A 13,494-nucleotide genomic window follows, 5' to 3' on the forward strand; every position below is an offset into this window, starting at 1 on the left:
CTCAGGACTGTCTTGAGTTTTGTGCTTCCACATGAATTTTAAATGTGTTTTTCTTGTTGTGTGAAGAATGTCTTTGGTATTATTATAGGAATTGAATTGAGCCCACTTGTTGATTTTGATAGTATGATCCTTTTAACAATGTTAATCCTCCAGTTTATGAGCATGGGAGGTTTTTCATCAGTGTTTTATTATTTTCATTGTAGAAGTCTTTCACTTCCTTGTTTTTTTATCATTTAAACTTTAACTAAATGTATAGTTGTGAATTGGGATACACTTTTTTATAAATGAAATTTATTTATTACCTAATTGTAATTTGTTTTTTATAGAGTCCCACAGAAAATTAAAAAACGTGTACTACTTTAATGTCTTTACCTGTAAAATGACAGGATTGTTTAAATTGATGACCAGCATTCAAATTTAATAAAATATTTAGTTATACTGGTGACTATATGATTCAGAGAAATATTCCAGAAGTTTACAAGCAGGCAGAATTGCCAAATAGATTAAATTTTGAGGCATTTAAAGATGATGGGCACTATTTCCTAAGGTGGGAACATTTCCCTCAGAGTCTATCCATCTCTCTCTCTTTCTCTCTCTCTCTCTCTCTCTCTAATGAAGAAACAGATTCCATTTATGAATTTAATCTTTCTGCTACCTTGAATTTATTTTAACATATAATTGTCTTGCTCTTATTTTGATAAATACATGTCATTGTTTATGTATGTTTGATTTTTTTCTTCATAAAACATGAAAGTTTTCTGCTTATCTTTATTTGTTCCAGAAATATACAAATTTGTACATAGGTACTTACTCTTTAGTCTTTACCTCTGCTGGATTTACACATGGTTTTTCCCAAATATATTTGAATATGTACATATTAGTATATTTATATATTTGTATATTTATTTATGTATTTAAAATGAACATCCTCAACTTCTTTTTTCTTTCAACCTAATTCCTAATTACCTACAGGTTTGATGAAAAACATGATTATGCACTGAAATTGAATTAATAGGTGTTTGTAAATTGATCTTTTCAAATATTTTTGTACATTACTGATATTTTGTATTAGACTGCTTAAGCCTTCTAGTTGTCCAAGATGTGAAATGAGTCTAGACACCACAGTCTGGCCCAGAGCTGAGTGTCATGGAGTGAGTATCAGGAAAATATGACTAAGTCATATTTACTTTAATTTATGCACAGGAAAATGAAAGTCCAAATAAGAGATGATAGGTAAGTCCACTAGCTCTCTGGCCAGTGCTTTACCCAGTAACCCCCAAAGCCTAATATTTATAAAGTACTTTGGTTACTGCATTTGAGCAAGGTCACTGCACATCCAGGTCCCCGTGGAGGACTTATCACTGAACAAGGGCTGCAATTTAATCACCAATTAGAAGTTTCATCATTTTATTTGTCAGGAAAACTGTTATGTAATATTTGACAAATGTTTCAAAAACAGATGTTGGGGAAAAGAAAGCCTTTTAAACAAATGGTGCTGGGGAAACTGCAAATCAATATGTGGTAGATGAAATTGAACCCCTATCCCTCACCCTGCACAAAACTCAACTCAAAGAGGATCAAAGACTTAGGAATTAGACCAGAAAACCTGAACTTGCTAGAAGAAAATGTAGGCCCACACTCCAACATATCAACTCTCGTTAAGGAATTGCATTCTTAACAAGACTGTGAAGACAGAGCCTACAGAATGAGAGAAAATCTTTGCTATCAGCTCTTCAAAAGGGAAACAATATACAAGCTATACAAAGAACTCATAAAATTTAACACCAAAAAAACCAAAATGCAAACCAATGAATGGCAAAGGAACTAAATAGACACTTCTTGAAGAAAGACACATGGATGATCAACAAATGTATGGAAAAAATGTTCAACACCTCTAGCACTTAGAGAAAGGCAAAACTACACTGAGATGTTATCTCACTGATGTCAGAATGGCAATTATCAAGGTTACAATATTTATTAACCATAAATGTGGTGAGGACATGGGGGAAAATATACCCCATTGCTAGTGAGATTTCAAATTGGTGCAGCCACTCTGCAGAGCAATATGGAGACTTCTTAGGAAACTTGGGAATGGAACCACCCAGCTATCCCACTCTTTGGCCTATACCAAAAGACTTAAAATCAGCATACTACAGGGATACAGCCACATCAATGTTTATAGCAGCACAATTCACAATTACTAGGCTATGGAGCAAACCTAGGTGCCCTTTAGCAGATGAATGGAAAAAATGTGGTATATATAAAATGGAATATTACTCAATCATAAAGAAGAATAACCTGTGGCATTTTTCAGTAAATGAATGAATCTGGAGACTATAAGTCTAAGTGAAATACGTCAGTTCCACAAATCCAATTGTTGAATTGTTTCTCTACTATGCAGAAGCTAATCCAAAATAAGGTGGGGTAGATTAAAAAAGGATAGAAGAAAGATCCATTGATTAGATAAAGGGGAATGAATGAAGGAGAGGAGGGAAGGAATAGGGAAAGACAATGGATTGAATCTGTCCTAACATTCCTATGTACACATATAAAATACCATGGTGAATCTCACCATCATGTACATACACAAGACATTAATCTAAATAAAACTATAATTAAATAACAGAAATCATAAGGGTAGACTGAAGGGAACAGTGGTTAAGGAATGGGAGGAGGAGGAAGGACCCTGGGGACAGAATTAGAATAAATTTTATTCCATGCTGCTATAATTATGTCAAAAAAGAATTCTATATATTTAGTCATGTATAACTAAAAAGAACCAGTAAAAAATCAATGCTTCACACACACACACACACACACACACACACACGCACACACATGCGCATGAAATATTTTCATTAAGGATATTAAGGAGGGAGAATGGGATCATAGATTCTGTAAGGAAACTGAATTGGTAGAGATGTTTTTATGTTTGTTTTAGTCAACTTTTTCACAGCTATGACCAAAAAACCTGAAAAGAACAATCTAGAGGAGGAAATGTTCCTTTGGAGGTACCAGTTTTAGAGGTATCATTCCATAGATGGCTGGCCCCATTCTTTGGGTCCTGTTGGTGAGCAGAACCTAAAGGCAGAAAGATGTGGTGGGGAAAAGCAGCTCAAGACATTGGACCAGGAAGCACAGAGACCCCACTCACCATGGACAAAATATATACAACAAAGACACACCCCTAGTGGCCGACCTCCTCCAACCACAACTTATGTGCCTAGAGTTAACTCCTATCTATGCTCTCATGCTCTATTAGGTTAAGACTCTCATAACTCAATCATTTCACTTCTAAACCCTCTTGCATTGTCTTTACACATGAGCTCTTAGGGACAACTTTCATCTAAATCATAACAATGCTTCAGATGGCATCTGACCTGACAAGGTAGTAGGGCTAGGCTAATGAAATGATTGCATTTCAATGTGTAGGATCCTGAACAAACAAACCCTATACTTAGCTCGCAGGGTCCACATTCTCCATTCAAGTAAATTGACTGACTACTCTTGTGCACAGTTACTTCACTCATAGAATCCCAATTGCATTTCATGGTATTTTCAAAACCTCCCCTATTCTATAGCAATTACTCTATTTATCAGGCAGCTTTATATAAGGAAAAGCAGAGAATAGCATTATGCTCTTTCCTTTTTTAATTAAAAAAAATCTTATTAGTTCATTTACTTATACATAACAATAAGCTTCACTTTGACATAATTATAAAATCATGGGATATAATACATCCTAATTCAGTCCCCACCACTTCCCCTTTTTCTCTTCTCCCTCACTCTGTTCTCTTCTCTCTACTCCACTGAGTATAATTCTCAATTACCAAGCATTGTACTCTTTCTCTGATTACCTAAAGTCCCTTAAAATCTGTTCTCATCTTCAAAGCATCAATCATGGTAATTCATGCCAATCTGTCTTTCCAGATTCTAGGGAAAAATTGGTTTAAAGGAGAGAATTTATATACACTTATTTTTATCTCTAAAGATGATATATGAGTATAGGAAAGGGTTATTCTTTCTGATCCTGTGATCTTAGTTCTTTCCCTCAAATCTTTCTATAAGCTTGAGAATTTTTAAATATGTACAGTAAAAACTTCTCCCTCAAGGCGGACACTAATTTTTTAAGTTATTTTTAAAGCTATTGTTGCTAAGGTGGCTAGGCATAATATTTATATATCCAGATTACTTGTTTCTAGTTAATAAATATTTTTATTTTTTAGGTTTGACACAATTTACCTGCTCTCATTAACTATTTCCCAGGTAGTTATAAAAAGTAAATCAAGTATGTTGGTGGTATGAAACAGTATTATTAGGAGAAAATAAAAGAGCAACAAGAATCCCTGGATATAAAAACTCCTTGGGACTTTACCAACTGCTTCCTGATTAAAATGGAAGAGGTAGAATGTGAACCACAGCTCTGTTATCTGATTGCTTCTACACTTTGTGTTTCATTGATTAATCCTATGCTTACTCATAATAGTTAAATAGTCAGGCAAGACATTCTTGACAGGCATTTCAAGCACATCTTATCTTTAAAGATCTACATGAGTTATCATAGAAGATTTAAAATTGAATTATTATGTGGTTAGAATGCATGGATCCTGTTCTACAGATACTAATAATCTACCTGAGGAAAGAAAAAATTCACACCTCAGCAGAAAAGGAAATAATCATAAACAAGTTATAAAATATAAAATCAGAGTCATGAAATTCAAATTGAAAAGATTGTACTCAATGTATAGGAGAATACAAATGTATCCAATGACTGGCCATGTAATGGCTTCTATGATCAAGATCATGTGACCAAGGAGGATTTTTTTGTAGGACAGAATCTCTGTTGCCCATTGTAAGACCAATAAGATGCAACAGGACTGTAGAATCTGTCCTCACAGCTGCCTGCAGTGGGTGCTGCTATATTGGAAATAGTAGCTGGTATGTGAGACACTGAGATTTTTCAGAACTTTTGTTTATCAAATATTTCCCCAGAGACTATCATTTTCAACTGGATTCCAGAGTTCCAAAAGAGTTGCTTCAGACAGTTCATACTAGGTCAATCGTTGTTTCTCTGGAAGGACTGACACCTGGAACGTCCTATTCCACTATATTTGACATTACTCCTGTACTGTCATCTTTTTAAAAAGGGTTTTATTGATACATTAGAATTATCTATAAGAGTGAGATTTATTGTACTATCTTCATACATGCACATAATACAAATTTTTCAGTTTCTTTCCCTTATACTATCCCTTTCCTTCCTTTTCTCTCTTTCCCATTCCTTTCTCTTTCTGTCCTGAAATTTTTTCCATTTTGATGAGGTCCCTTTACTTTTCCTTTTCTGTCTAGCTGCCACAAATGAGAGAAAACATTTGACCCTGGACTCTCTGAAGAGTCTGGCTTATCTCTCTTAGCAATATTTTCTTCGGTTCCACTTGTTTCCTTGGAGATGACATTTCATTCTTTAAGACTGAGTAAAACTTCATTGTGTGCACATACCACATTATCTTTACCCATCCATCTGTTGAAGGATACCTAGGTGGGTTTCCTAACTTGGCTATTGTGAACTGTGCTGCTATAAAAGGACATGCATGTATTGCTAGACTTTAATTCTTTTGGATAAATAATGAGTGGAATAACTTGGTCATTTTGTGGTTCCATTTCTACTCTTTTAAGGAATCTTCATACTGATTTTCATAGTGGGTGTACTAATTTACAATCCCACCAAAAGTGTAAAACTGTTCCTTTTCCTTCAAGTTCCCACCAACATTTATTTTTCTTTGTTTCCCTTCTGTATATTTTTATTGCTGCATTACAGTTCAACATAATGGTTGGACTGTTGATACGTCTTCATACATGCACACACTATATAACAATGCCATTCAGTCAGTATTATTCTCCAGTATTTCCCCTTTCTGTCACCTCTTCATTTTCCCTGATCCCCTTTATCTCCACTGATTAACCACTGGTTTTCATGGATTCCCCCCAGCCTTTTTTTCCTTATTTGATTCTTTACAATAGTTACTGAGGAGTAGTATAGTTGGGTCATATGGTGGTTCCAGTCCCAGTATTTGCAGAACCTTCATAATGATTTCCATGATTGTTGTACTTATTTTCAACCCCACCAACAGTGTAAAAGTATTATTTTTTTCTTCTATATCTTCTCCGGCATTAATTAGTTGGTGTTCTTGATGACTGCCAATCTAATTGGAATCAGATGAAATCCCAGTATTGTTTTAATTTGAATTTCCCTACTTGCTAACACTGTTGACTAACTTTCATATATTTGTTGACAATTTTTATTTCTTCTTTTGAGAAGAGTGTGTTCTGTTCATTTGTTCACTTATTAGTTGGGTTATTTGTGGGTTTTGGTGTTAAGGTTTTTGAGTTCCTTGTGCATTCTTGATATTAATCCTCTGCCACAAGAGTAGCTAGCAAAATATTCTCTCCCATTCTGTAGGTTGTCTCTTCATATTCTTAAACATTTCCTTTTATGCTATCCCATTTATTAAGTATTTATTTTATTTCTTTAGTTTTATGATTCTTATTGTTAAAGTCAATGCCTATTCCTATCAGTTGAAATGTTGACTTTTTGTTATTCTCCAGTGGTTGCAGTGTTTCTGGTGTAATTCCTATGTCATTAATCTGTTTTGACTTGACCCATGAGATGGATGAGAGAGAAGAATCTAATTTCTTTCATTGACATATGGCTATACAGTATCAGCACCACTTGTTAAAACCAAACCAAACAAACAACAAAATGCCTTTTTATCCAATGTATGTGTCCGGCAACTTTGTCAAGGAATCATTGTATCCACTTGGGTTTGTCTTTATTTTTTTTCCCATTAGTTATATGACAGAACCATGTAGTTATTTGTTGCCAGAGCACTGTAGTATAATTTGAGCTTAGGTACTATGATGCCTCTGGTATTGCTCTTATTGCTCCAGATCGCTTAAGCGATTCTGGGTCTTTTATTTTTCCAAATGAATTTTAGGACCTTTTCATCCATTTCAGTGAAGAATGGCATTGTTATCTTGTCTGGGATTTCATTCAATCTATAGCTTGCTTTGGTAATATGGTCATTTTGGTAATATTAATTCTGCCTATTTCAGAACATGGGGAGTCTTCCTTTCTTCTAAGTTCTTCTTGAGTTTCTTCTTCAGTTCTATTGTTTTAATCATAGAGATTTTTCTCCTTCTTAGATTAATTCCTACGATATTAGAATTTGAATTTTTTTGTTTTTGTTTTTAGGCTGCTGTGAATGAAATTGTATTCCTGATTTGTTTCTCAGTGGTCTCATTATTGATGTACATAAAAGGTATTGATTTTTATATTTTGATCTTTACCCTGTTACTTTTCTGAACTTGTTTTCTGAAAACCCTGAAAGTCTTATGGTGAAGTTTTTTAGGTCTTCCAAATACAGAATCATATCATTTTCAAAGAGGGGTAATTTGGCTTCTTTCTTTCCTATTTGTATAACATTTATTTCCTTCTCTTGCCTAATTTGCTCTGACTAAAATATCAAATACTTTTCAGAGTAGAAGTAGTGACAATGGACATCTGTGTCTTTTTCCTGAGTGCAGAGAAAAATGTTTTCAGTTTTCCCCTACGCTCCATATGTTGGCTTGGAGTTTGTTATATACAACCCATAAAATGTTTAGGAAAATTCTTTCTAGCCTTGATTTCTTTGGCATTTTTAGCATGAATAGGTGCTAGATTTTTGCCTCAGGCTTTTCACTGCATCTATTGAGATTACCATGTGATTATTTATTACTAGATTCCTTTTATGTAATTAGTTATGTTTATTGATTTGTGGATTTTGAACCATCCATAGAGGCATCCTTGGAATGAAACAAGTGATATCTTGTAAAATTTTTTTATTTGTTTTTTTTTTAGATGTACAATCTTATGTGCTTTCAAACATAATTTTCCAATATTTTATTAAGAATTTTTGCAATTATATTCATCAGGGTTATTGGTTTCTAGTTTTCTTTTCAGGATGTGTCCTAATCTGTTTTGAGTTTCAGGGTGACTGATTTCATGAAATGAATTGGGAGTTACCCTCTGACACATGCACACTTTCTATTTCATGGAATAATATGAGAAAGAGCTGCACTCATTTAAAGATCTGATTGAATTCAGCTGGGAACCCATCTGGTCCTGTTTTTTTTGTTTTTTTTTTTTTTTCTGAAGTCTTTGTATCACCGCTTTAGTCTTACTGTTTATAATTGCTATGCTTAATTTTTCTATGACCTCTTGGTTCAATATTTGTAGGTAATATCTAGATATAAATTTGCCCATTTCTTCTGGATTTTCTGTTTATTAGAATAGTGGATGTTTTTGGTTTTGTTATTGTTGTTGTTTTGGTACCAACGATTGAACTCAAGGTCACTTGGTCATATCCCCAGCTCTATTTTTGCATTTTATTTAGAGACAGGGTCTCACTGAGTTGCTTAGAACCTGACTTTTTTGAGACTGACTTTGAATTCAAGATCCTTCTACCTCAGCTTCACAAACCTCTGGGTTTACAGTAATGAGTTTTCTAGGTAGTCCATAATAATTGTCTGGATTTCAGAGGTATCTCTGGTAGTAGCTCCTTTTTCATTTCTAATTTATTAATTTGAATCTTTTCTGTTTTGTTTAGCTTGGCTAATTTTCTATCAGTCTTGTTAAATCTTTTCAAAAGAACCAAGCCTTTGTTTTATTGATCTGTTGTACTTTTTAATTCTATCATTAATTTCAACTTGCATCTTATTTCCTTCTTTCTACACTATTTGGGACTGTTGTTCTGAGTCATGTAAGGTCTGGAGATAAATTCTTAGGTTATTTGGAATCTTTTTGATTTTTTAATGTATTCACTCAGAGTTTATAAACTCTCATCTTAGAACTGCCTTCCATGTGTTTCAGAGATTCTGGTATGTTGTGTCTCTATTATTTTTTGAGTCTAGGAAGTTTAAATTTCTACCCTAATTCTCTCAGTTTTCTATTCATCATGCAATAATATATTATTTAATCTCTCAGTCCTTATGTAGAGCTTCCCCTTCTCTACTGAGCCACCACTCACTGGATGCTACTCTCTTCTGTTGCTTTTATTAATTACTTTCTGCTGCAGAACCTGATGTTTTTGGAATTCACCTGCCTGCTAGCTCTATGAAAATATCCTACAGTCTTCCTATCTGAGCTTTTTTTTTTTTTTTTCCTATGGAACTGATATTTTAATTCATGGTCAGGGAACTGCTACAATATTGTGGGTTCTTCTGGTATTCCATTTTCCAGGTCTTCTTTAAAATTAATATTATTGAACATGCTATAGTCTACCTGAATATTATATAAACCCCAGAAAATGAATTCTTTCCTATGGATTGGTTGCAAAATTACATTTTCTATATGTAATTCATGTGCTAGGTTTATTCTATGTTTTTTAGTCTCCTTTAATCAATATTTTAAATTAACCCTTGTTGATGTCAAGTCTACTGTCGAATAATACCCTAGTCCTAAATCAACATTGATTGGTCTTATCATGTACTTTTTATTTCTAAATTTCCAATGTATGAGAGCTTTATCGAGTTACCCTCTTATTCTCAGAAACTGCATTATCCCTACTCTCTCCTTCATTCTACATGAATAGTTATTATCTAAACTCTGTCTTCATGTTTGTTGTATCTTATTCAACTGGTATCCTAAGAGCAGGGTAAATTTCAGGGTGAATTCATTCTTGTACTTTTTTCCTTAGTCATGCTATCTGTCACCTCACATCTGGAATACATTCTGTCTTTATAATTCCTTCTATTTTTTTAACTCTATTTACACTGTGTTGCTTATTAGCTTTTGCTTATTTTTCTGTTCCTAATGAATGTGTGGGAAATCCTAAGTCCAAGTAAATTCTTTATCAGAAGAAGAAAATTGCATATTCTTGATTTAAGTATTTTGTTTTCCATGATATAGCCCTAATTTATCTATTTCTAACAATTATGACCATTTTTATCAACAAGTAAAAGAAGACTCAATTACAAGAGCTGAAATAGTGGATTTATTTATCTTACATACAAGGAAGACTTGGGGTAGGCCAGACTAGAGTTAGTACAAAGTCCAGAAACATCAGATACTCAGATGCCTTCATTTTCCTTCACCATATGTTATGATTGCATTTTGCTTTTCCCCTCCAAAACTCATGTTGAAAGTTGTTTCACAATGTAACAATGTTGACAGGTGCTGGGACAAAATAAACCTTTATTCTTTATAAATCATCCTGTTTCTGGTAGTCTGTTATACCAACAGAAAATGAATTAAAACATTGTACTTAATATATTAGTTTTTATCTTCGTGTTTAAATCTTGAAATCTCAAAAACATTTCTGTCTTACCTACATTATATGTCTATATTTTATGTAGAAGGAAGGAAAGAGAAGTGGCAAATAGACTTTTGTTTGTTTTATTCATTAGAAACATGTTGCAAGTCCTTCCTATTTGCAAAAAAGGATGGGAAACAGAATCTTTAGATAACAAGGGGTAAGAGGGTAGGAAATGGACGTTTGGTCAATTAATTTGTAGTTTAGTATACCATGCAGACTCTTTTTATAAAATTGTATTCTTTGTTTCTGTGTTGGTTTCTATTTATAACCACCTGATTTCTTTTGAAATTATTACAATTAAATGCTAAATTAATTGTGAATTAAGTGCTTTGAATTATTCCTTGGAAAAGGGCAATCCACAGACTGAATTTACCATTGAAGCCTTAGTAAACCTTGTGAATGATCTGTTTGGAGCTGAGACAGACAACAAGCACCCCTCTGACATATGGTCAGAGAAGAACCCAGAGGTCACAGGTATGACTGCAGATGGTCAGCAGGGTGCATTTCACCTTCCTGTATGGGAAGACACTGCTAGTGCCCTCATCTATTTCTCTGAAAGAAGTGTCCATATTGAAATTTCTGTGCTTTTAGTTATATTTGTCCAAATTTAGTGAAGGGATATAAAAAAGAAAACATGGCACAGTTAGGGGACAGTGACAGAGAAGTGAAGGACAGCATGGGCAGTAGCAAAGCAGTGGAGCTCTGTTCATGTCTGGATTCCACTGGGAAGTGATTTGCAGCATGCAACAGCCAGCATGAGTTGGCCTAAGACTGCATATTGGTCTTTCCAAGGAAAATCCACTTGGCATATTAGGTGTGTTCTTGCAAGATTTCTGTGGAAATCTTTCCTTATTCTGAAAATATCTTGCTCTAGTGCTAGATAGGGAGAAAAAAAATTCTTTATGGAAGTATAAATACAAAAATTAGAAATTTAATGAGGTTGCAGATGTATTACTAGTGTCTGAAAAGTTTTCTAAAAGGTTAGAAAAATAACCTTTTTATAAGTGTTGCTACTTAGAAGATATGCCTAAAGGAATTTTATTATTTCAGAAATATGTACTTATTAAGTTTATTTTTCACCAAAAACTCTATTTAGAAATGTACCTTTAAAGAGTGCCAGTAATGCATAGCAGAATAGAAGCAAACACCATCTTTCCCGTTTCAGGACTCCATCAAAACTATTAAACTAATTATAATTGAGAATTTCTTCTTTTAAAGTGGGAGAAGAAAAGTAGAGGAAACAGCCAACAAAACTTCAACAAATTTCTGAAACACGGAGGCAGAATGGACAGAACTCTGCAGAAATGATCAAGTTGCAGACCGTATATCAGAGGTTTTACTATTATTTTTTATTCTACATTCTTTGTAATATTCATTAATTTTTCTAAAAATATCCATGCATTTGATTCTATGATTTAATCCTCCACTACCATATTGGGAGTATTATAAATATCTACAGTGCATACATCATAAAGTCTTTCTAAAATGTTACAGTATGACAATTCAGCAACTGCATCTCTAAGACCAATGTTCATAGTTAAGGACTGAATCAGAAAGGTAGGACACAATGAAACTGCCCTCTCCTGACACACACACACTCACACATACACACAAACACATTATTTTGAAATTGTTGAGGAAACATTTAGAGAAGGATGACTTTCTCTGAGATGCAGAAAGATCAGTGGTAATTACTGCATTAAGAGCATGCCTTTTTTGTGTTGGGGAGTTCTTATTTCTCAACCAGGAAAACGAAGGATCAGGATTACAGTTGCATCCATAGGGAAGAGGGTGAAAGAAGTGTCGCCTGTGAGAAAGAGTATCACTCTTTGTCTCTTCTCAATAAATCAGGTACTACCTTCTATCAACTGTATCCTGAAAATGGAAAAGTCAGGTAGCCACTTAGAAATGCAATTTGCCGACACGGAGGTTGGTCCCCATCTCAGAGCGAGCTGGCAGGATAGCCAGCCCGTCGTACCCCCATGCCGAGGTCAGACGCCATTGCTGAGCCTGCCTGCCTGCCCCCCCCAACTGCTGAGGTACACTGCACATGCCTCTGTGCTGACTCAGTGCACCCTCACTGGGGCTCCCCACCTTCTTTGGAGGCTGGTGCAGGCATTTTGAATTATTCCTGAGGGCGTGGCCATCATCATTGGAAGGGCGGCTCCCTTCTTGAGACACCTACAGGAGACTGGAGGCCCTTTGACAGGACTCAGGATTCAAGAAGAGGAGGTATTGAGAGACTCAGGACCAACTCAGAGACTCCGGGTGAGTCTCTCCCACTGGGCGAGACTCCCTGGATGGGGCAGTAGTCCAGGAATGCAGGAAACTTCATGAAATAGAGTGGCCCAGTGAGACTCCCCCAATGGAGCCTCGACACTGGTCAACCAGGAGCATTGCAGAGGAGGACCGCACAGTGAAAGGCTTTGATGCAGAGTGAGGATCTCAGGCCTGGGTGGCAGGACTGGACAGCTTCTCGGCGGAGGGCCACGCAGCAAGAGACTTCGGTACAGGGTGAAACTTCCTGGCCCAGGTGGTAGGGCTGGTCCCCAGGGAACATAGCAGAGGAGGGTGTTTAGCAAGAGTCCCTCCCAGGGCCAGGTTCCCCAACCCAGGCAGTAGATCTGGTCCCCAGGGAACATCACAGAGGAGGGCTGCCCAGCCCTGGTGATAGTTCTGGACCAAAGGGAACTTCTCAGAGGAGAGTGGCCCAGGGAACTTCCCCACCGGGTGAGTCTTCCCCACTGGGCGAGTCTTTCCCACCAGGTCTGTAGAACCAGAGACACAGGCCCAGACCAGACATGCCCCAGTCCCCAGTCTAGAACTCCTTTGACTGACCATTGGTCAACAAGTGGGGACCCTCTGCCCATAGGCAGGGGATGTACCCACCTGAAGGCCACAACCCCTAGAGGGGAAGCTTCCTTGTACAGTACCACATTATCAAGTTCCTTCAAGACTTCAGGCTACTGAAGGCCAGGAGGTAAGTTATTGGAAATCTACAGGGACACTATTAGTCAATAGAGGAAATCTGAAATATCTCAGAGTTTCACTACTAGAGGGATAGATACCTGAGCAATATGAGAAAACAAGGTAGGAAAATATCCCAAACAAACCTAGATGCTACATCAGTAAAATCCAATGA

This window comes from Sciurus carolinensis, chromosome 5, assembly GCF_902686445.1.
Source record: "Sciurus carolinensis chromosome 5, mSciCar1.2, whole genome shotgun sequence".
NCBI classification, from domain to species: domain Eukaryota; kingdom Metazoa; phylum Chordata; class Mammalia; order Rodentia; family Sciuridae; genus Sciurus; species Sciurus carolinensis.